We start from the raw sequence: 24,994 nt of genomic DNA on the forward strand, positions 1-24,994 counted from the left end.
AAAATCTTGATGTCAGTTGAACCAACTAAATGGTTTGGTAAATAATATCAAATACAATGGTAATAATTATCAAATAATTTAGATACCACATACTGCCGCGACGCGGCGACGTGGCGACCGCGCGTCTTTCTCGTAAGTAAAAATCGTCCCGTATTAGTATAAAGGGCGAGCCGATATGATGCGAGAGCGAGTTGTCTCTGGATCATGGATAAACCTGAATATACTTACTTTTACGGTCAGGGCCCTGTCAGGGCTGCATGATGAGTGCCTGACCAGGCATTAAGGCATCTTTATTAGAACCCTATCAGAACTCTTATATACTATTATAGTTATTATATAACCTAACCATATAGTTATAGTTACCTAATGGTTTAGTAAAGTTTGCGACAATTTGGTAACTGTTACGATATTATTTAGTAATTATAACCAAGCCTTGATAATAAATACCAAACCTTACTGTTAATAATTACTAAATCATTGGTTAGCATTAACTAAACATTTAGTCGGCACTATTTAACCAAACCATTTAGTAACTATGACCTAGGCTGCGTTATTATTACTAAACCTTTTTCTCAGTGCAATCGATTGCCTCACACGATCGCGCGTTAATTTTTTTCGACACACGCTTGGGAAACTTCTTGACGAGCCTGCATTGAGAAAAAAAATTATATCTATCTATAATTTCGTTTCTTCTATTATGTTGCTCCTAAAACCTTCTTGCGACTTTCGTAATTTCCCCACGGAAATTTAAATTTTTCGAATGCGATGGCTAAATTCAATAAGCGTTAAACAGCTGATCGAGCTCGTAAGTAATACAAACGAAACGGACGTTAAAATGGAGCAAAACGTTAGCGCTATCTCTCGCAAGTTCTCAATATCGTGTTTCGTGCTTAATTGTCGTAGATGCTAATTGGTACAGGCAGCCATACGGAAATCGCTTCTGTCGGCGAGCCCGAGAGCATGCGCTATGTTTATGCATTAGTGCATAGCATAGTTCGTTGTGTTAAGCGGAACTCCCACTCCGCATTCCGCCGCTTGCCCATATCCTCCCCCTCCCGCGAATCTCCTCCTCTTCCTCCTCCGCTTCTGATCCAGCTGCTGCCGTGGAACTCGGGGAAACCGATTTACAATTTACACGAGTCAACCGAAAATAACCTGTTATTTGTTATTTCACCCGCCGCCTTCTTTTATCAAAATACTTGGCAATCTTCAACTTGCAGTTTTTCGTAAAGGCGTTCGCGCAAAATTACACATTGTACATTATATAATAAATATACGAGTTTCCGGAGAGACACGCACATACTTGAGAGACGTTACTTGAAATCATCCGAATACTTATATTAATTAATAGAAATTATAAACGATGTACGCGACACGGTTAAAACAAGCGCGCTGGGAAGCGAATATTCGCGCGGCAAACTGTCTCGTTCGAGGTGTCTCGCGCAAATACGATAGATTACATCGATTCACGCGAGAGAGCACAGGATCATCGATCAGGGTGTCTGTTTGCGGCATTAAGTCGACAGTGACATCGTCATTTCGGGCCCTCGGTTTAGATGCTCTTATTTAATCCCACAATGGATCTCCCTCGCGCGCCAGGCGCCTCCTGGACGAGCTGCCCCCGCACCACGGTCTCCCGCGGATATTAATTAGCGTCGCGATCCTGTTCTCGACGGCGCGCGGCGCAACAAAAAGCCTCGATGCTCGTCAGGACGCGGTAACGAGCGGGGAGATTACAAAATAGTGCTACAAAAGCGAGTACCGCGTGTACAATATACGATTACGAAAATAACGTGGAGAAACGAATCGTTGCCGTTTACCGCGGGCGTAATTTAAGGTCCTGGCGCGCAACAGCGGGATTAAACCGCGAAGAAAGGTCTCGCGAGTAACTTAAGTCTACATCTATATAACGCGGATCCTCCGTGTCGCCCCTCACTCCGCCCCCTCCCACGTCCTCCTCCCATCTGTTTCCATTCCCATTCGTGCAATAGTCGCGCTCACTTAGCAAAGTCTAAAGCCCGAAGCCCAAATGGCTAATTAGTTACGGTAATTGGTTCGCGTTCGACAGTTCATGGACTTTATGAGCTCAAAGCTCATGGGCCTCCAAGTATACACCGAGCAGTGATGAAGCGGATTTAATTATCGTGCCAGGCTCGAGCATCGAGAATCTGCGCACTAGTCTCTACATTTTTTCAAATGGAATCTCACTCTTTTAGAGGAAGATTTCACTCGAAGAAATGATGAAACGAGGGGGGTAACCGCTGAGGGCATTGCGGTGTACAGATCTGCGGCACTACTGGGCATCACTGGGCATTTTTGGGGCATTAGTTTGGGCATTAGGCCTTGCTGGCCCATTATAAAGATAAAACAAGATAAATAAAAAAATAAGATGATAAGATTAAGTACTGGGCATTGGTGGGCATTGGTGTACAAGATTTTGGTCAGTGATTTCCCCCTCGGGGTTCCCTGTGCCGGACTATCGTGATCGAGTTCGGCGGCCATCTAGTGGTGGAATATCGCACTTTAAACTGGAGTAAATTTTGGAGTACTAACGACTTCACTTAAAAAATAAGAGGTAATGAAATTCGTCACCTTTTGTCTTACAATTAATTCAGTGTGTTTAGCGGAAAGTTCATTGTCAGATTGTGTAATCGCGGCGAAAAAAGATTGGTGATTGAATTTGTGCGTTGAAAACCTGCTATCACATAAGGACTTCCCCTCCGTCTATTGGCTATAAAACAGAATGTTTCCGGACCCAAAGAGCACATTGTAGATCAGGCTTTAGTTCCCGTATGATTGATTCACAACACTGTCTCTGCCGATTATTCATTATCCAACGTCTGTGTAAAATATTCCTCGTATATTACCATTTCAAATCTACCTCGGCCAACGCTTGTTAAAACAACATTTTTTTTAAAACGTGACATTTACAACGGTATCTCTTGGAGAGTCGTCTTCGGGATTAATACGGGATTAAAAAAGTAACATTACACAGAGGTTCGAACACGCGGAATAGCGCGCGAGCGAATTCGCGGCTTATCACCGGTGCCGTTTTATGCGCCCAGTCGTCCGGAGAGATCCGACAAGAAATATATTCAATCGCGACGATTTATTCCGCGCGGCGCAGCGCGCGGCGAGGCGCGCTCCGTACGTGGTGTATCTCAATATTTCCCTTTCAACAAAACCGGGAAATATATCGGAACTTTTTCAATTCGATTCAACGAGCTTAGCAGACAAACTTGCGTGGCGGCGAAGGGAGAGCCCGGGCATGCCGCATATCTCGTGGAAATAAATAAAATGCGACTCGCCCCGCACGCGGCCGCGGAATGAATGCAAAAAGTATATCCGCCACACGTTCCCGCCATCCGTAAATGCAGCTGTTATCGTTAATCATCGCGCCGTGCGCACTCCGACCGAATCGTTCGCGCTTTATCCTATCGGGAATTACGCGGCGCCTCACACGTATGATACTCTCGCGTGGCTCGCGATAACGCGCGTAATAATCTCGTTTTCATACACCGAGATGTGAATCGGGTCCCGATTTTAAGAAAGATAAAAATTTTCACTAGCTACTAATAATACTAACCGCCGGGAGCGAACTATATCTTTCCCGTTCCATACACGTTCCGTTTTCTACCCTCTATTTTATTTTGTTTTTTATCCACGGGTTAATAAATAATAGCATGACGACAGATAGATTGGATCGGTCGCGTCGGATTGACAATAAACTTTTACAAAATGTTTCAACTTTTCAAAAGATTTCCCGGGGAAACGCCGGCCCCCACGGTCATGCTAAATTCCTGAATCCCTCCGAACCCTCGGAAACTACTCCCTCGCCCCTGTATCCCTATTGGCCGATTGCTTCTAAATTCCAATCGACGCCGTTCTCTAACTGTGAATAATATCACGGTAAACTTAAAGCGCATTATTGTCTCCCGCGAGAGTTAGAAGTCCCAATCAGCGCCAATACCAGTGCCGGGGCCATTGTAAACTCGATCGGCAGTCGGGTAACTATGCCGTAAATTACAAAACAAGTTCTGCACATATTACGTTATTCTACGTTAACGACATTTGTCGGTATTCCCGTTTACCGAACGGCGTAACGGCAGTAAGCCGCGGTATGTAACTCCACCCATACGATCGGCTTGAGAGACCTTCAATTTTACGAGTTCAATCGAAAGAGAAAAATATTTCCCGCGTCTTCGCTGACAACGTTCGGTGTCGCGTGATTTCGACAATTCGACGTCGCGCAGCTATCGCTCGACGAGGAAAGTCAAGTTCAGCTTATTTATTCGGCTTATTTCGCGCTGTCAACGTAACTGGAGCCAAGGAGATAAGATAACTCTCGGCCGGAGCCGCGGACGAGGACGAAGAGGCGTTCAACGACCATACGCTTCTCTGTTTTGGCGGTTTAGGGGAAGCCCCTTGCAGTCCGGGGTAGTGCAGTCCGGATCGATGGCCGGTCGTCTCACTTTTACAATTTCTCGCACTCCGTTGCTCCGTCTACCTCCTCCGTCCTGTCTGTTTCTCTCTCTCTCTCTCTCTTTCTCCCTCGCTTCACCCGCTTTTCCCGTCGCAGTCTCTGCGCTCTCTTTCTCTCTCTCTCTCCCTTTCTCGCGTTCTCCATCTATCTCGTGCGCGCGCGCAAGTGCATTCACCCCGCGCGTGCATCTCCTCCCGCGTGGTACCAGTTTCGACCAAAATGACGCATCGAACACGCGGGAGGCGCACACGCACGCACGCACGCACGCACGCACGCACGTCTCCCCCTCTTCCGACATCGCCCCACGGTGATGACTGTTTTACCCCTAGGACGAGAATTTGCGAACCTCTCCAACGCGAAGAACACACGTTTACACGCTACGAGCGGGAAATCTCGTCTTGTAAACGACGCGTCGAGATGCTTCCGGCCCGCTCATAGACACCGCGCAGGGGGGACGAGGTAAGAAAAACGATCGCCTCAACGGCGACACGGGCGCGGTATCGACAGTTAAACAATAAAGAGATTGAAATGTATCGCGTTGCAATCGCCCGAGAAATTGCAATCTTGCGCGATCGCGACGCGGACAATACGGACGCTCAAAGTTACGTGCACGTCACGTTTTCGTTTAAAGTCCGGGGGACTTAATAACTGAAAGCCGAGCGGCGAATTCCTTCTATTCCCGCGGAATAGGAGCTGACTTTTGGACGGCGTTATTACGGCGCATTGTACATGTGCGCGGGCAGAACGAGAATACATGGCGGACACCCTCGTATCGTATAATGAGCAGCACCGAGCAGTGCGTCCCTCTTTCTCTCCCTCTCTCCCTCGCTGTTTATCCTTCTCACTCGTCCGTTCGCCTTCGTACACGAACCGTGAAAAGCGAAAAAGAGACAGCGAGCTGGGGGAGGGAAAAGGGGAAAAGCGGCGAGACTGGTTGGTCCTTTATAAAGCGCGCTCAGCAATTACTATTGCGACAAGCGTAATGCGCGCTCCCGGTCCACCTCCATGCCGTTTAAATCACCGGGCGACGCTCAAAAGGCAAACGTACGAGGTAAAAGAGGAATCGGAGAGAGAAAGAGAGAGGGGAGGAGGGGAGAGTAAGCCTTTTAACGAGGGCAAAGAAACGCGGAGGAGCGCGAACGCGATCGAACGCGACGCGATTTATCGCACCACAGCGAGGCAAACGGTCGTTAAGAGTAGGCATAATGAAGTTCTTTACGCGAGATCTCCCTCCCCCGCCTTTCAATTATCGGCCAAATGTCAATCCGCAGATAATCGTCGCCGTCACGATTCACCTTGTTACGTCATTATCGATATGCGTTTAATGTAATTTGCTGCTAATAGACTTGTTCCTGAATTGTTAACATGAAATTGATAGTTATCGCGGCCCGACTCGGATAACATCGGTGGATCACCAGTGCATGACAAACGACATGCCGAGCATTAATAATAAGCACGGATTATTGTAATCGAATTGTACGCGTTGCCTATTAATAACCCTATTTAAGTATCTTAGGGATACTCGAATTAATAATTCGCAGTCATGCTCCGGTCGTCGAATATCGCGGACGCCCCCGATCTTCCGTTTTCTCTTTTTACAATACGACTCGCGTACTCGTGTGCCGATTTTACTGTAATCCCCCACGGAAAAATATATATTTCACAAAGTAGGTGAAAATATATGGTAATGTATTTCATACATTTGGTATGTAAAAATTCTATTTAAAAATCGTATATAATATTATATACGTCAAAAATATACTCTAGAAATGTATGTAAAATATATGAACAATATTTAACTATTAGAAATAGTACGTGGTATTTCTTTCTTGTCAGTAATTTTGCAACTGTACGTTCAAATAGCTCTATCTCGGAAACAGTGGGGAACAGGACATGTATTCATATCAACATTTTTGCTCAAAATGACCGATACTATCACCTCCCAGAATATTGACCTTTCCTCCTGGGACACCCTGTATATTAAACTTGGGTCAGTTGAGGCTGTCACAAATTTATTTATTATTTATTGGCGAACCTGAGAGTCTCAATTTTTTAAATAATTATTCGTATCATTACACCAGATTTGTATGAAGAATACAAGTGGGAAAGGTAAGGAAGGTGAACGGAATTGCGTTAGCGGGGAGCGGTGCCCAGCGGGACGAAGTAAACGTCGAAGTTTCTTCGTTAAAGTCGGGCAAATTGTCGTCGAGGCAGGAAACAAGCAGGTAACTCGCAAAAAGGCACGAATAAGACAAACGGAGGTTGTAAGACACCGTAAATATACCGACGGTTGATTTAAACGGATTTTACGCCGATGACGATTCAACAGTTTATTCGACTCGCTCCGCGACATTCTCGCCGCTGTTTGATCGTAACACTTGCCAAAACTTCACCGACTACCTCAGAGATCGTTAGGGGAATCGAGAACAGCCGAGAGTTTCCCTCACGAGCTGCTTTCCAGAAAGAGGTTAAGGAAGAGTGGGAAGGGATAACCGCGACCCGACGACGATGCTCGAAATTGCCGGTCGTGTGTAACTAAGTAGGTAACCATATCGACTTCATGAGCCGCAATAAACAATCTATTGGAAATGAGCCTTTCTTTCTTCCTAATAAGTGTCGTCCACGCTTCGAGAGGTTTCAGCGAGGGATAAACCGCTGACCAAAGTCATTATCTTCTTAGATCCCTTGTAATGCCCCGCCAAGGCCAAATAACACCCACTAGTGCCCAGAAAATGCCTAGTAATGCCCGAAATCCGTACACCACAATGCCCGCAGTGGTTTACCCCTCGGGTTTTAGTTTCTTATGCTTGGGTCTGGGCAGAATGGCTGTCTCGTTGCTCTTAAGACACAAGTTATCGTACGTTACTGTCAGACAAAAGATTTAAAACGTAAAACGTTATCCTAAGAATAGAAGCCATGCTGCCCTTATTTTTGAGAAGCCGGGGAACCTTCAGCCTTGAAGATATTATATCGCAGTCCGAAAAGAGCGAATCCACCTGTCACGAATAAACGGAGTTATTTCTGTATTTGTGAAGAGTCGCATACCTGTAATAGCTTCTATTATAAGCTAGGGCTTCTTATCACGATTACGGTTGATTTTTGTAGCGCGTTCCCGTTATCCCGCGGCAATCGTAAGCGACACGGACGACTATACGTCGCGACTATGGCGACGGTGACGACGTCGGACATTACGCTTTTAAAAGCGAGTGCGTGCCAATTAGACAGACAGCTCGTAAACGCGCACTGTACGTGTCATTCACTGACTTACCTGCCGTCCTCGTTAAGCTCGCAGACGGGCTAATGATTCAACAGGTGTTGCGCGTCGTACGACGAGCGAGTTCGGTGGCGGCGTGGCGTTTTTCTTTTCCTTTTTTTTTGTTCACGACATTGAAAGGACCAGCGAACGTCGCCGATACGAAAACGGTCGGTGAACGGACTGAAAAGCCCTTGAATAGCCCGGGAATCACTCACGAACGCGGACGGACGTGACCTCTTCAATCTACCGAAGCGACTGTCTCTAAGCGAAAACTTGCACGAAAACTTAAAATTTATAGCTGCTGATTTGCGACTGTCAATTACGCGAATAACAACCGTAAGAAATAATCGAGTATCGAAAAGTGGTACCTGAAAGCTGCAGCAGGTACAATTTAAGAAGAAATAAATAATGTTTTAGAGAGACTGCTTTGAGGATTATCGAAGATGATCGGGACAATATTTCGGTCGACCGAGATTGGGGCAAAAAATCGATCGGATCTAAAAATTGGGACAAAAGGTGAGCGATTCGGCAGAAGCTTTACTCTCAAACGAGGGGTAAAACGCTGAGGGCATTTTGTGGTGCACAGATTTCGGGCATTGCTGGGCATTGTTTGGACATTAGTGGGTGTTATTTGGCCTTGCTGGAGCATTATAAAGAATCTAACAAGATAAACAAGATAAAACAAGCTAAAATAAGACAAAGTAATGCCCACTGGGCAGCAGTAGGCATGGGTGTACGATATTGATCAGCGGTTTACCCCTCGCTTTCACAGTCTACATTATTCAGGCCAATGAAATAATTGTAATCCTTTCACGTTGGTCGATCTTCATGAATGTGGCGAATAATTTTTGTCAGCATGAATGCGACAAATAATTTTTCCATTCTTCTCTTTTCTCCGAAAATAAATAAATAAGCTACACGGAAAAAACAATATAGTTGCCACAAACAGAATTCTGGTTGTGTCAACCAGATTAAATAGTAAAATATGGAACAACTAATTATCTGGTTGTTATAACCACAGAGCAATTGTTAAATGACATTGTTGCAGTAGTGACGATACCTGGTTGCCTTAACCTTTGCAATACGTATCCTGATTGACGCAACAATGTGGATAGATTATCATATCCACAGTAAATAATGCTCCAACCAAAGTCTGGTTGTCACAACCAGATCATGTGCAACTACATTGATGCAGTTGATACAACTAAGTAACAAAGTCATATCAATCATACACATAATCATTGCATAAAGATAACTAGGATAATGCAGCTATATTGCTTACAACTAAATATTTCTGGTTATGTGCACCATATCATTTTTTTCTGTGTACTTTTCGGATGACACAGGACAGGGGTTCATTTTTTTCGAAACTTACGTCACTTTGTCACGCTCTCACGTCAGCTTATCACTCTTCCATTCGCACTGGTTTTCGCCGCTCCTCGATTTTGCCTCTGTCTCGCCGCAAACGTTGACCGAAACGCGGCCGCGAGATAAACATGCATCCGAGTACCAGCGCGGCACGTAATGCGTCCGCTTTTAATGCTCACGTCCGCGCGAGGACGCGGGGGATAATTTGAATTCAATGTACTCGGGGCTCGTTCATCTCTCCGTTTCTGTATTCCGTGCGCCACAGCCCGATGCAACCGCCGAGGACGCGCTGCCTCGCGGCGCGGCTCCATGCATCGCCCGGTTCTCGCGTGTAACTGAGATGTATGTATTTTATTATTTATACATCATTCGAATGCCTGCCGTCTCGCGCGCGCGCGCGCACACCAGCGGCGGCGCGCACCGCGGACCACCTCCCGTTCATCCGTCCCTCCCGATATCTGAAATTCGCTCGGACGATTGTCGAACCGTAATACGCGAGACGCAAAACACACGAATTTAATGAGTTTTATTTAATTTTGGTCAACGCGAGTTTGCTTTTATTATTAATCGGACTGCGGTTGCGATGCGATTAATCAGTTCACATGTCAATTACGTGTAATAACGCGATGCGCGGGCACGACGAGTGGAATTGCGACGTTAATAAGCGGCGCTAATAGACATTAATCTGCTGTAACGGATGGAAAGAATGATTCTCGCCAACGACGAGATTAGCGCTTCGATTTTTTTGCATTTCGATTCGAAAGTTGAGGTTTAACCGGATTTTCCAGAACGACCTCATCGAAATCGCTTACAGCGAATTCGGCTGCTTGCACTAGCGCGCACTGAGTGCACGCTAAGGCTTGTTTGCAGTCAATTCTTATATTTAAAGATCTTCTTAAATACCTCTTGAAATACTTTTTAGCTAATAAAATGATGTATTCTAACGTTCACAGCCAGTACTGAAAAGTTATACTTTATGTGACAGCTTCGCTTATTCTGCTGACTGTCGCGGAAGAACCAACCGTCCCGGCCCGTGACGGGGTCCCTTGTATGTTGGGCTATCGTGATCTTACTTACGAGTTCGGCGGCCATCTAGTGGCGGAAAACCGTACTTTAAGTTGGAGTGAATTAAGGGGATGCTGGAGTGATTCTGCACTTTTGCACCTTTTGCACTTAAAACTGTCTGTTTCGTGGAAACATTTGTGTAATATACAAATTAAATGGCTCACGTGTACAGATCGAAGGCAGCTTGCTATTCCGGCTAAATTAAAGAACAATATGGCATCACTGAAACTAAGTTTGTAAGTCTAATAAAAATTAATAGTGAGCAACACACATACCACATGTACTGTATACGTGTGTTGCTCACTATTATTTCTTATTAGACTTACAAACTTAGTTTCGGTGATGCCATATTGTTCTTTCATTTGGCCGGAATAGCGAGCTGCTTTCGATCTGTACACGTAAGTCATTTAATTTGTATATTACACAAGTGTTTCCGCGAACTGATAGTTTCTAGGTTAGAAAGGTGCAAAAGTGCAGAATCACTCCAGCATCCCCTTAACTCGCTCTATTGGAGTAAATATTCACTCGAATACAGTGAAGTGGTCAGTGACACCATGGTTCGAGTGAAAATTTCATTCTAAAAATTATACAGAGTTGGTTAGATCTTTTTAAACACGTGTTTAAAATACCTTTAAATATAAAAATCGACTATGAACAAGTCTTAACGTGCGCTCAGTGCGCACTAGAGCAGGCAACCGAATTCGCTATTATTTCACCTTTGTATCGTTCAGCGACCACCACAAGAAATTCACACGTTAAATATACGCTCACACATAACACCTTTTAGCAGGAAAATTTTCTAACGAGTTCATAAACCACGTGGAAAGGTCGCTGCGTACGGAGCATCTCTCTTGCTAAGTTTTCTCTCCTCAAAAACTGCTCGCACATACCACACGTCTGCAAGTGCGGACGTGTGCGCGGTTGTAAGCGCACTATGTTTGCGTTCGTGACATTCAAAGTTCTCAACGCGGTATAGACATACTTTGCGCGCATCGCGACTCGGACCAAGAATTAACTCGCGAATACATACCGGGTGGCAATCGAGACGTTATTAAAAGTAAACAGCTGTTATTTTGTACACGGAACAAATTTTTTTCTTAAAATGTACCACTTAAAATCGTGGAACAGCACGGCATTTCGAAGAATTTTGATGAGGTTTTTTTAAATTTAGCTATACGTTTTACTAGTAGAATGTATGGTAAAATTTTAAAAACTCTCATAAAGGTCTTTAAATTGCCTGTTGCTCCGCGATTATATGATTTTTGGGATAAATGTGAGGAGAAAATTCTCCCCGCGTAGCAAATGAACAGAATGAAATGAATTACTTAGCGAGAGAAACTCGTCATTTTAATTGGGATGTAGCGAAAGAAGAATGTATTTGTAAAAATATCTGCGAAATAGGTAAAAAAAATGTCGAAAATTTGGCTGATTGCACATAGCCGTTTGCATTTTTTTTTTCAATAGCGCCTCGATTATTATCGAATGGTCGTCATTCCGAAAATTGATATCGCTAAGCCATACAACCGACCGAATTATCGGATCTTTTCATATTCATTTTTACAATTATATATGCATACTTTTTTGTACTGCGTGCTAACAAAAATGACTTCTACAATACAGTTTAATTCACATTTCGCTTTATCCGATCGTTGCGAAATAACAGCTATTTAATTTCAGCAACTTCCCGATTGCCATTCTATAGAGATATATTCGCGCTATAACTCACGTAATATCACGTAACGGCATTAACATACCGCGCTCTAGGTAGAAACTCCTCTTTCAGCAATATTTAAAAATGTCATCACGTCCCGTAATTAATCATCTATGAACTTCGACATTCGAGATATCTCGAGATCATCCGGAGATATTTCAACGGTAAATTCTTCAAATAGTTTAAAGTTGAATACACGATCGCAAAAATCGTCTAACTTTCGCAAGTTTTAAGCTGAGAAAAATGGCGTGTATTGCATGTCACAGCGCAGTACTCGATTTCTTTCTTATTCTAGAGTTAACTTGTTCGCGGGCATTCTCAAGTTTTCTCTGTCAATAAGTTTTTTTTCTGCATTGTGTTTCCTAACAAAGTATATGGTGCAAACAATTACGAACTACGATGCTCGGCTTCTCAAACTTTTGCCACTGTCTTGCGATTCAATGCTAAACCGAGTAGATTTGCGTATCGCGACACGCTGATCGCGCGAGAGAGCGAATTATCAATGGAGCCTGTGCAAAAGTGTGTTAAGCGGTTGCGCAAAATGCAAATCACGTCGCTCGCACAGTCGCGAAGCAGTTTCGCATTCAATTCGGCAACAAGGTCATTGGCTCTCCGCGAGACAAGCCTAATTGCGTCAAGCTGCACACACCATTTTTCAGCAGCGCTCGAGCCCGAACGCCCGACACCGCACGGGCGGTGAGTATCGCGCAGCGTAAAACCGCAGCGAAACGAATCAACGATGACCGCATTTATCGCCGTTAAACGGGGGATTAATCGCAGCGTGTCGGTACAACGCCGCGACACAGCGGGCAGAGTCATGCAAATAAGTCGCTTCGTGTTTCAACCTGTAGCCAGGACTAATTCGTCGAGTTAAAACGCGCAAAACTCGCGGTTCGCAGGCGACGGCGTGTCTTGTTTTCAATTAAAAAAAAAGATGCGTTCATTACTATTTAATATAAAAGGAAGAACTAGTGTAAACGGTTCGGGAACACTCCCTCGAAAAGTGCCTTGCAACCCCAAGGGTTGCGAAAAACGAAAAATTATTGTGAGGTGAATATTAAATTATACGAATATTAAAATTATCATATGCAACAGCACGACTTTTCGGCAGGACGTAACAGATAATCGATATGCCGCTTCCTATTGTTGACCGACATTTGCGTGATACTGCATGTTTACTCACGTATAAATTCCCATTCGTCGATCCTTATCCTCCGAGCTCCGCTTCCCGGGCGACGTGAAAGATCGTCTCGGTAATTGCCGGAGGGAAGCCCGCTCCGTTTCCGCGTTTCCCTTCGCTCACGGGGCTCCTCCGAGGGGCAGAGCTCGCCAGGCTGGAAATAAAGGACACGTACACTTTTAAAGCTGTCGTCCCGAGCAGGGCTGGATAATCCGCGCGCTAAGTCGTCGCGATACTCTGCGAGTGAACGAGAATGTCGTAAGACACGAGACAAATTTTCGGGTTCTACTTCAGGACGCTAATCGGTCGTGCGACGCTTTCGTTCGCGTGTCCTTCGCACCGAGGGGCAAACCGCTGACCAAAATCTTGTACACCAATGCCCACTAATGGCCCAGTGGGCGTTACTTTATCTTATTAACTTATTTTATCTTATTTTATCTTAATAATACCCCAGCAAGGTCTAATGCCCAAACTAATGCCCAAAAAATGCCTAGTAATGCCCAGTAATGCCGCAAATCTGTAGACCACAATGCCCTCAGCGGTTTCCCCCTCGCTTCGCAGGGAAGACTCGCGTAACGGAAAGTAACGTAGGCGAATAATTGTTTTTAAAACAAATTGTTTCGTACTAAAGATGTCGCAGGACATTATGAATTATACTTCGTTGCGATTCTAATGTAACGATTTTAACTCGTGACTTATAGCTGCAGTTTATTTTGATTACATCTGGTAGAATTATATCTAATTACTCGGCAACATGCGAATTTAGATCGCCACTGCGTGCCGCCATGTTATTCGAGAGATTTTTCACACAGTTCCTTCTTTATAATTAGTTTCATAATTCTCGCAACGTCACCGATGCGAGTTGACAGTAAAGTCAACACGACCTCCGGCGCATTCTTTATCGAGGAATGCTCGGCAGGAATGCGATCGTTGATCACACTCGACGAAGCAAGTTCATCGATTTATTACGAAGTTACGTCGCGAACGACCGGAGGACGAAAAAGAAATCAGTTCTGCGAGAGCCTCGGCGTCGCGGACCTTCTCGCGGACAAGGAAAGTACGAAGCAATAAGGGGCCGATATAAGTGAAAACCCCGGTGTTAATACGCGGCGTATAGCTGAGCAAGAGGAATGCTTAATGGCCGGCCAACACGCGATCCCTCCAGGCTTTTTCCTTTATTTTCTCCTCTTTCTCCCAATCTTCTCTCCGCGTCCGCCTCTCTCTCTCTCCGCGCTCCTCTCCCCCCCCCCCGACCCGCGCCCCACCCGTTTTCACCCAGTTACTGTGATCCGCCGCGTTCGAAATTCATGAGCGCAGGAGATGAACTGCGAGAATAGCGGTATAAAAGTGCCCGGAACCTGTTCGGAATATATGAAACAGCACGCGGGCCAGACGCTTCTTACGTGCGCCGGTATACTGATATTCATGCGCGCCCGTATTTACAATTCTCTTAATTAAAATTGAATATTAGATATCTGATTACTGCGGCACGAGTGCTCCGAATAAATTGCCCGTTTGTCAAGGGATGCGTGCGTTAAATGTTGGGCATTCAATATATATGTCTTAATCGTGTCAAATATCTGTTCTTACCCGCGCATTTCATCGCCCAGAATCCGAGGGGTAAACCGCTGACCAAAGTCATGTACACCCCACAAAACATTTTGATTACAGTGTATATACAATGTATATATGTCTATGTATCATGTACATACAGTGTATAGGAATTTTTAGTACACAGTACATACATAGGATATCGAATGTATGTGCAAATATTTCCGGAATAATCGAGGGGGAAACCGCTGACCAAAATCTTGTACACCAATGCCCAGTAATGCCCAGTGGGCATTACTTCATCTTGTTATCTTATTTTATCTGATTTATCTTGTTTTATCTTATTTTATCTTGATAATGCCCCAACAAGGCCTAATGCCCAAACTAATGCCCAGTAATGCCCAGTAACACCGCAAATGTGTACACCACAATGTCCTCAGCGGTTTCCCCCTCAATTTTATCTTTAGAATGCCCCAGCAAGGTCTAATGCCCAAACTAATGCCCAAAAAATGCCTAGTAATGCCTAGCAATGCCGCGAATGTATACAACCGCCCTCGGCGGTTTACTCGTCGCCAGAATCCTTTCCAGAAATGTATCGGAGACTCTCGTAGACTCTCTTTACGGATATAAAATCGAGGGGAACTTTACTCCGCGATGAAACGAGCCGTCAATTTCGAGGTGGACTCGAAGCACCGCAATTCATTTGGCGCATTGTATTTCCGCGTGGTGCACCTTGCGCGTCCCCCGATCGTTTCGCCCGTGCGAATTCCACGCGCTTAAAGTCCCGATTCGCAGGTTTAGAGGAAAAGTTTGCGGACCGCTCTCCTCGCGCGCCTCTGGCAGTAGCTTCGTTTATTGCGGGCTCGATTCCCGCGATCGACCGTGCGGCCGGCCGGCTGGCCGGCCGGCGGGGACGGCCACGCCTCGATTTCATTCACGGCAGCCGAGCTCGCGCTCAATTATTCATGCGGAATCTACGCGCGCCGCGCCTGCCTTCTCTCTCCCCGATTGGATTTAAGTCGCGAAAAAGCGGGAAACGATTGTACGCCGTGCTATCGCGCGGAAATGAATATCTCGTCGAGTAACATTGCAACGAAATCGATCTCTCGCGCTGCATAAAGTAGCTGAACTAATATATACAGATTTGACGTGTGTGCATAGACAGCAAAAGTCTAAACGAACACTCGAAACGACTATTATAGCAGCGCTATCTTATTTCTGACAATTTCCAATTCGGATGCATTTATATTGGGTCTGTGCATAAGTCCGTGCCGAAATTTGCGTTTGAAATTTACTTGATTTGCGGCACGGACTTATGCACAGACCCAATATTTAAATACGTGTTCAGAAACTATTTAATAAAAAAGAAACATCCGTGCGAATGCTAAGAAGCGAATTGTAAGAGGTATTTAAGACGATCCTTAAGTACAAGAAGCTATAGACAAGCCTCGGTGTGCACTCAGTGGACACTAGTGCGAGCAACCGAGAGTTCGCTAAAAGACCATCATTCGTTAGAGCCGAGAAGTAAACCTCATGTACACTAACGCCTACTTATGTCCAGTTGGCATTACACTTTATCTTATTATCTTAATTTATCTTATTTATCTTTATACTGCCCCAGCAAGACCTAATGTCCAAACTAATGCAGAAAAAATGCCTAGTAATGCCCAGTAATGCCGCAAATCTGTACACCACAAAGCCCTCAGCGGCTCACCCCTCGGTTGGAGCATATCAAATAAAGATCTATGCAAAATGTAGAGGAGAAGAATTAAAAAATATTGCTCGAGATCAGCGGGCATCAAGGAATTAAATCATGATAGACCGGATACCCCGAGAGAATAATCGCAATGGATCCCTCTCCCCCCTTTTCCTCTCTCTTTCTCTCCAAGTCCGCTCGACGGAAAGGAAAGCCGAGCACGCCGCGCTGCACCGACATCGTTTCACCGCCGCGAAACTGGGACGGGGTTTTACGGGCGGTTATTTACGATCGAGGTTATGAGAAAGGCGGGGGCCGTGCCGCCGCCTCCGCCGACCCGCGCGCTCCTCTCCCAACGAGATCTGCGAAAGGGTTGTACCGCCCGCCGAATGCAAATTACGCGAATTACGTTACCTGAGATTCCGGTCGGATAACAATCAACGCGCTCGCGCCGAACCTGCGCGCGCGCGCGCTTTTATCGGGACACGAACGGGGAGGAAACGCACGAGCTGAATCGCAAAAGGGACCGGGACAATCGTGTGCAACGACCGTAGCCTAAATTCGCCGTACGAGACATGTATTTCGCGAGAAACGAGTTCGCACCGCCGGTGTCCGCCGCGAAGAACATGGACAGCGAGAGATTCGCGCGGCGAGTGACAAACCGTGCGCGCGCGTGCGCGCGCGATACGCCCCGGGGGTATTGGGAGATAATATCGTTCGATTACCGCGTCGATTCCGATTAGCGGAAATGCATCGGCAGCGCGACAGAGCGACGCGGCGATTCTCCCCCGACGGTGCATGCCGAATTTATCAAACTCGAATCGCCGAATACCGTGGGCCGTGTGATGCGCCTGGCGCGCAATACAAATAACTAGTTTGAAAATTCCATCGGCAATTCTGCCAGACAGAATCTGCCAGACATGGAGAATGGACTGAGCGTTGTGCGCGACAAGCGGTGATACAGTTGTTGGTAGTAGAAAGACAAAATCGCATCGACATACAGAGCCACGTTCGGAAGCATCAGCCGAGTTACCCCGGTGCATGTGTCATTTTATCCTTCTTCAACATTCGGAGAGCAACAAGGATAAAATGATACACTCGGGTACTCGGCTGATGTTTCCGAACGCAACCTAAAATGGACCGATTGTGAGCGTTGCGCGCGACGAGCCGGCACACGCTATAGAGAGAGAGAGAACGAGACACAGTAGGCCTATGTCTGTCTCTCTTGCTAGCATCTCATTGGTAGTCGTTGGCAGTGGAAGGACAAAAAGGACCAATAATATGCTAGCAAGAGACAGGCATAGGCCTACTAGACCCTGTAATCAGAGACTGGCCAGTGTCAGACTATACGGATTGAGATTGAGATTAGATTGAAATTTGACCAATTAGAGTAAAAGTTACTAAATTTGAGATCAGTAAACTTCATTGTGATTGGTCAAATTTCAATCTAATCCCAATCTCAATCCGTAGTCTGATACGGGCCTATAAGAGTTCGTCAAATTCCTGCGAGCGAGAGAGAAATAGCTGATGTTTCTCTCTCACTCGCAGTAATTTGACGAACTCTTATGGCCAGTCTCCGATTACAGGGTCTCTTAGGCCCACTGTGTCGTATTGTCTCCGCGGGGCATCGCCGCTCGTCGCGCTCAACGCTCCATTCTACACGCCGATGGACAGAACGCGGAGCGTGGATCCAGGAATTACGAACTCGAAATACTCCGCCGGACGTATCGGTGAGGCGTGGCCTCGTTACCTGGACGAACTTTAATAACGCGCTCCGGGCTACCATGTACGAAATCGCCTCGTTATCGGGGCGCAGAGATGAATTGCCGAGCAACGGGACGCGCCCGATATACGACGAGGCGTAATTTCAACGGAGGAGGAGGCGAATCGAGCGCGATTCCGCGCGATCGGGTCGGCGACCTCGCAATCTTGGAGCGGTTCAAGGTCGCGACACAGGGGTTCGCGAGCGCGCGCGCGCGCGCGCGCGAGTGGTATCGCGTTCGATTGTCGTCCGGTTGTCAGAGTCCGCGTCGATTCCGACGGAAATGGATGGACGGCCCCGAAGGTGAGGGTCGTCCGCGCGCGACATTGGAAATCGATTCGGCGAGATTGCGTTATCGCGCTGAGATTATGTGACGAATGGCGCGGGCCGGTCGAGACGAATTTATTGGCGCGTTCGGGAAAATTCGCGCCGCGCAATTAGTACCGTCTCGCGTTAACGCCGGCGTTGAGAGCTGCGCGGCGCGAAATCCGCGGGAATGTATCAATAATGGAAGGCGACCCGCGGACGAAGCTGGCACACGTCGCATTTTAATGACTCAATTTTACCTCAACAATAATAACGGCCGAATTATACAGCAATTACGCTACAAACAACTAAGTTTTCGGAATGTAAATACGTAATGAATATCTATGGCGCGAGTGGATAACGGGCTGCGAGCCGCCGCCCTATGTAAACAAATTAAATAATCACTAATTGAATGTCGCGCGTTCACGGGCGACGATAACGCAGCGGGGTACAATTATCGCGTCGCCGGGCTATAATAGAACCGCGTTTACGCTCGTAAACAACGGCGATAATCGCACGCGAACCGCAAAAAACGTCCGCGCCGGACGTATTTCCCCGCTTCGAGATCCGATTGTTTTCCGAGCGCGCGAGAGAGCGAAAGAGAGAGAGAGAAAGGGAAAGAAGAGAGGAGAGCGTTTCGACAACAAAGCCGGTTAAAAGAGCGCGAGAGGAAACGCGCGCGAGATGGCGAGGAGCACCGGCTGCTGTGTAATCCCCGAGGCTGGGCTGGCGTGGAGCCAACGCCAGCATCCGTTCCACAAATGTCGCTAAATATACACCTAACCGTTCCTAAACAGAGCCGCCAAACTTGGCCGATAGCGGTCGGCGGATGACGATCCCGCGCAGGGACAAGGTAGCCGTTGCATTCCGCTCGGTCTTGCGACGCACATCCGCTACCATTTTTATCGTTATCTGAAAGTCGCACGCACAATAACGCGGCTCAGAGTGAGCTTGAGCCACCTTTGTGGTATTTACGCAACCTAATCTGATGCATGTAGAGCGGAATAAATAGAGCCACCTCGATAAATCGATATCCCGATAATACAAAACCAAAAGAGAACTGAGGATCACTGGGTTGTTTCAACCGCGGCCGGAATTGTCTGAGCGAGGTGTACGTGAAATCGAGGAATAACTAAAGCAGCCAGCCAAGTAAACACTGACAATAAGTAGGAAAAAAAAATGCAAGAAAATATCACGGGAAATGCGGCAGCGTGCATCAGGGAAAAAGAGCGATCCGCAGAACGACTACAATAGCACGCCTTCGTAAATAACAACCGTAGTAATGTGACGAAAGATAATCGGTCATCGTTATCGTCGGCCGATAACTCCACAACCGACGACGTCGTCAGCATTTACAACACACGCCTACACACACGCGCGTACAATGTACACGCAAATTACACACGTATGTACACGAGCGCGTCGCTCGCGCACGTCGACCTGCTATTGATTCAAGACTCGCGCGATGTGATTCCGGTTTGCGACAAGTCTCCTCTGTCGCGTGAGTCAATTGAACCCTCCATATATCGGGATGACTTCTGAGTAATACACCGAAGATAATCGGGCGAGTTTAACAGACGAACGACTGGGACTGATGATTCGGTTTGATAAAACTTATTGAAAAGAAGAAACAGGTTCGTTAAGAAATGCTCGTCTCTTATTTCCATTTAATGTGACATTTAATGGCAATGAAACGTTTTTGAAATATCTGTTTATCCGTTTGGTTTCTTATGCGCGTTTACATAACAGATGATAAAAATCTTCGACAAACGTCTGAATTTTACTTTTAATTAATTTTATTTCAGCTTCGTTTTCCTTTTATATCTAAATGTATCGTTTTCTGATCGAGTAATAAGATTCACATATTTCGAGAAGAGTTAACAACCATGAAAATATTTATATGCCGCCGTATCTATGTATACACACACGTCCGCGTATATGTTGACGCGTATCAACAGAATCTCTTCTGCATTCCGCAACAAATAGCGTCATTAATATCGGCTTTATCGCCGCGCGATAGACGGCGTCTAAAAAGAAGATCGTTTCGCGACTCGATCTTAACCGACTCGCCGCAAACTCCTTTAACGACACGACTTTAAAACTAAGTTTTAACCGGCACATTGTATGCAAACGACGAGCGAATATATGCCACAAACGACGAGTATAACTATGGATTAGATGAAATGAGATGCGAGCAATGCAAGCAGATGTAATTATCGATTGCGCGAGGCGTAAGTCTCTATTTTAGTCGGTTTTCGCGGCCCTGCGAACAAAAACCGAGGGGGAAAACCGCGGGCCAAAATCTTGTACACCAATGCCCACTAATGCCCAGTGCACTGAAAAAAATGTCTGGTTGAATATGGCCGAACCAGATAATTCCTGTAGGATTCACCAGAATTCCTGTAGGATTTACCAGAATTCCTGTAGTCCTACAGAAATTATCTGATTCGGCCATATTCAACCAGACATTTTTTTCAGTGTGGGCATTACTTTGTCTCATTATCTTATTTTATCTTTATAATGTCCCAGCGAGGCCTAATGCCCAAAAAATGCCTAGTAATGCCGCAAATCTGTACGCCACAATGCCCTCAGCGGTTTACCCCTCGACAAAAACTTGAGTGTAAAAACGAGTGTACTCATTTTAATGTTAATGTGACAACGAGGGGTAAACCGCTGACCAAAATTATGCACACCAATGCCCACTAATGCCCAGTGGGCATTACTTTACCTTATTACCTTATTTTATCCAGTTTAATCTTTTTTATATTTTTTAAAATTCTTTATAATTGCAGCAAGGTCAAATAACACCCACTAATGCCCAAACTAATGCCCCAAAAATGCCTAGTAATGCCCAGTAATGCCCGAAATCTGTACACCACAATGCCCTCGCCGGTTTACCCCTCGTGTGACAATTTATAATAAATTTGGCAACGCGTCGTTACAAAAGTATATTGCACCGACAGGAGAATAATCACCTGCTTGCGTCTATAAAACTCAGATTCCGCGAAAACACAAAGATAATGATTCTTGTAATTTAATCGAGCATCAATGTTGTTCCCTTCCGCAATCGTCGCTTCGTCAAACGCGCGAGCGTTGAGCGAAGAGGCTTCGTAGTTGGCGAGCGCAAAGGGTTGAGCGCCTTGCGCTAAGTGCCGTCGCGCCGCTAAAGGCTGAAGGCGCGACGATTTAAGAACGGCAAAACAGGAGTTTAAGAGGCGGTCGTTTTTCGAGAGCCGTTGACGCCGCTGCGAATCGTCTCCGCCGACGGGGCGATATCGTGCGCGCTTCCACACCGTTCAACGAACGGCCGAAAGAAACCGGTGGAACGAAACGCGCGAGCGAGTAGAAGCACAAACGAGAGGAGAACGAAAGAGGAGACGAGCGAACGGGAGAGGGGGAGAGAACTAGAGAGAGAGAGAGGGAATGACTCACGTACCTACGCCGGATCTACCTGAAGATTATAGTCGGTGAGATACTCATGGTCAACCAGAACCATAGTCATTCCATCCTCTCTTCTCCGTTTCTCTCCGCCTCTCCCTTTTTCACATCGAACCTCCGTATCTCTACCGTGCGTCCACGGGGAGAAAAAATGAGAACTTTTCGTCGAAATCGTGAGGGGGGGGGGACGCACCAGAGCAGGACGGACAGAAGGACGATATAGAGTTAGATAGCGCGCGATAGAGGGAAAGAAAGGATCCGGGAGGGGGACAAGGATGGGCTGAGAACAGACAGTACCGAAATATCAACGACCGCGAAACAAACGTCGTCGACCCGACATCCTCTCTCTCTCTTTCTCTCTTTGCCGCATCTTTCCGACTCCCGCCGCGCTCGAACGGACGTGCCCGAAACAGACGTTTTTTCCGCCTTGTCCGGGATTTATGTCGGCCGATCGTGGGCAGAGAGCGGCGAGGGTGCTGACAAAGAGAACCGAAAGTCGTGAGTTGCGGCGACGGAAACAGAAGAGAAAACGGCGGGGTACATAACGACGTCATGATACACAACGACTCGTTTCTCCTTTTCTTTTGTTCCGCGAATAGGCCGAGAAGAATGTCTCATTTGAGCTAAACGACCGCACGCGCTTTGGCAATTGGCGACCGTGCCGGAACGGTGGAGCGGCGCGGCGCCGCCTTCGGCTCGAGAATCGGGCGGCGAAGCGGGAGAGCTTTGCGGAATCGGTGATCTTTGCGCGAGAAGAGATCGCGCGGCGTGCGATTACCAAGTGTCCTTTGCCGCCCGTGACATCATCGCGCGTATCTCCTATCGTCAATAATAACGGAAGTCGAACAAAGGTTAAATGTTCTCGGCGAAAAGTTAAGTTGTCGCGCGGAGAATCTACTATCGGAATTTCATTTACCTAACGTTCACGATGCGTCGGCATCCGCAGGGACGACACGATTCAGTAACTTCCGAGGAGAGAGAGAGAGAGAGAGATCAGATTAAATAATAACTTGGAGAGAAAGGGATTATTTCCGAATGATGCAGATAAAAAATGAAAGGTATAATTTTTCCAACGCCTCCGCCAATCCATTCGGGTTTAACTCGTCAAAAACAAAGCACTCGAGATCCAGCACGACGCAATTCCTAGCGATTACACTCTAATTAAATGTAATCGCTATACTTAAGCGCGATCCGTCGAGTTCGATTAATCAACCCGATCGAAACGGACTTAACTCGCAATTTTAATCTATACGAATTGAGGAGTGCTTCGAGATGAGGAATATCTCTCGAATCGAAGAATCCCTGTGCGCTCGTCGCGGGGTGGATGAGCGATACTCGGGTGTCTTGGACGATTTACTCGACGCCGTCGAATCGTTACGGTTACGGCCGCGGTTCTAATCGCGATCATAAATCATGTCTCTCGCGCTGCGCCGACAGCCGGCGAGCTCGCGCGATTGCGAAACGACGTGACGCGCGGCGACGGAACGCCTGGCGAACGAGAGTGTACGATATACTACCGAGCCGTCGCGCTCCGACCGGAGGCGATGTCAGGGTCACGTACGTTTTACGCGGAGATACATCTGATCGAGCGACGAAACGGCGCTCCTGGCGAACGCGCGCCGCCCGGAGAGCACCTGAATTAACGACAAGCGCGAGAAACGCAGTGCTCGAATACTGAATTGATATATCGTAGCACCTAGTATAGAATTTTACAAGAACGACGAAAGAATGTGGGTCGCCAGTAGTTAATTAACGATAAAAAGAATTGTTAGACGACTTTAGGCTGGCCTAAAAGGCCTAAAAGGACCACAACCCGCATGGTCGAAACGTCGGAGTTTACAAGATTCAAACAGGAATGTGCGAATGAGGAAGCAGGGAGAGAGGGGAATGAGTGTGTATTAAGTTTTGAATTGTAAATCAAGTCCCACTCTTGGCTGTAAGATGAAGTGAACAAAATTATCGTCTATCTATATCTGTATCGGAGCATTTATGATCGTGATAACGAATAGATAGCACATCCGGCTTTCACCGGCAGATTAAACGAGCCTAATTTAATCTCTTTCGAAATTATATTTTTATTCAACAATTGGATTTCAATCAAAATTAAGCTTTTAACTTTTAAAGGACGGGCAAGCACTCTTCACGATTTTATATATTTCCGCGAGCGAGAACTTTCATATGTGTATTATAGCGTTTTGGCACGAAAAATAAGCGATCTCTTTGGAGCTCAAGAATAGACCTGCTGTCCCATAAATGTTAATTGACATGTCGAAGTCACGTTTTTCTTTTACTCTGGCCGGATTGTAAGTATTAATACAAAGATTGTAATAATTCAGATGAAACAAATATTTGTCCCACACAATTCGCGGTACCTTCTTCATTTGCAATTATATCAAACAGCGTGTAAATAAACTTATCGGAGCGATAAATTTATGAAACTAAACTCAGCTCGAAACGATATAGAGAGCGATAACACGGTCACCCGCTCACACGTATGCACGTCGGAATTAAACTATCAATAACTCGGGTTAACATTTCTCCCTCATACCTTTCCGTTCGCCGTAATGCGCTGTAATTCCAGGCGACTGCGTTTCGACGCGTCTCGATTCTCAGAAATTCGATGACGCGAGAAGAATTTAAACGCGGCTCGGCGTAGCGCCGTTTTATGCAGCGCGAGCGCGCGTAAAGTTAACAAGTCGATCCGGTCGTCCTTTGCCCGTCGAAAAAGGAACTCTCCGGCGAGTACGGCGTGGCGAGCGCGCACATGGAATTCATTGTGCAACCATCGTACCACGCACCGTTACCAGATAACTCTTTATCTGTCCAATTATCGGAGCCATTAAAAAGAAATCATTTGCCGCATCGACGTGCGCGATGCGGAAGCTCAACAATAGTTCGCAAAACCGTGTTACTGCTCGAAATCGAAACTGCACTCAATCCCACGTTGCGCCGTAAATAAGCGCGCCCCGAGTCGCGTTGTGCAAATAACTCATTTATTGCGTGACTTTTTCAAAGATCAAATGCTGCAACGTGATATTCTCGATCATTATTATCCTCAAAGATTAAACACAGTGATTCGTCTACTTTAATTTTTATTGAAAAAAAAGATATCGAGAAAATACTTATATATTTTGATCGAACAACTTCGCGAAAACTCGAATTGGTCGCCGAAAGGTCG

General features: G+C 46.2%; 1 protein-coding gene across 3 annotated transcripts in view; it reads right to left on the bottom strand.

Moving 5' to 3' along the window:
• The window catches only part of LOC105559392 (mucin-12), a 241,370-nt gene that overhangs the window by 153,337 nt on the left and 63,039 nt on the right, over positions 1-24,994 (bottom strand). For all 3 annotated transcript variants that reach the window (XM_012007638.1, XM_012007636.1, XM_012007637.1), the window contains one exon: positions 13,067-13,217. The gene's annotated coding sequence lies outside the window, so the exon portion shown is untranslated. The remainder of the gene's footprint in view (positions 1-13,066; positions 13,218-24,994) is intronic.

The sequence above is a fragment of the Vollenhovia emeryi genome, unplaced genomic scaffold (genome assembly GCF_000949405.1).
Source record: "Vollenhovia emeryi isolate VEMERY1.0 unplaced genomic scaffold, V.emery_V1.0 DF939276.1, whole genome shotgun sequence".
NCBI classification, from domain to species: domain Eukaryota; kingdom Metazoa; phylum Arthropoda; class Insecta; order Hymenoptera; family Formicidae; genus Vollenhovia; species Vollenhovia emeryi.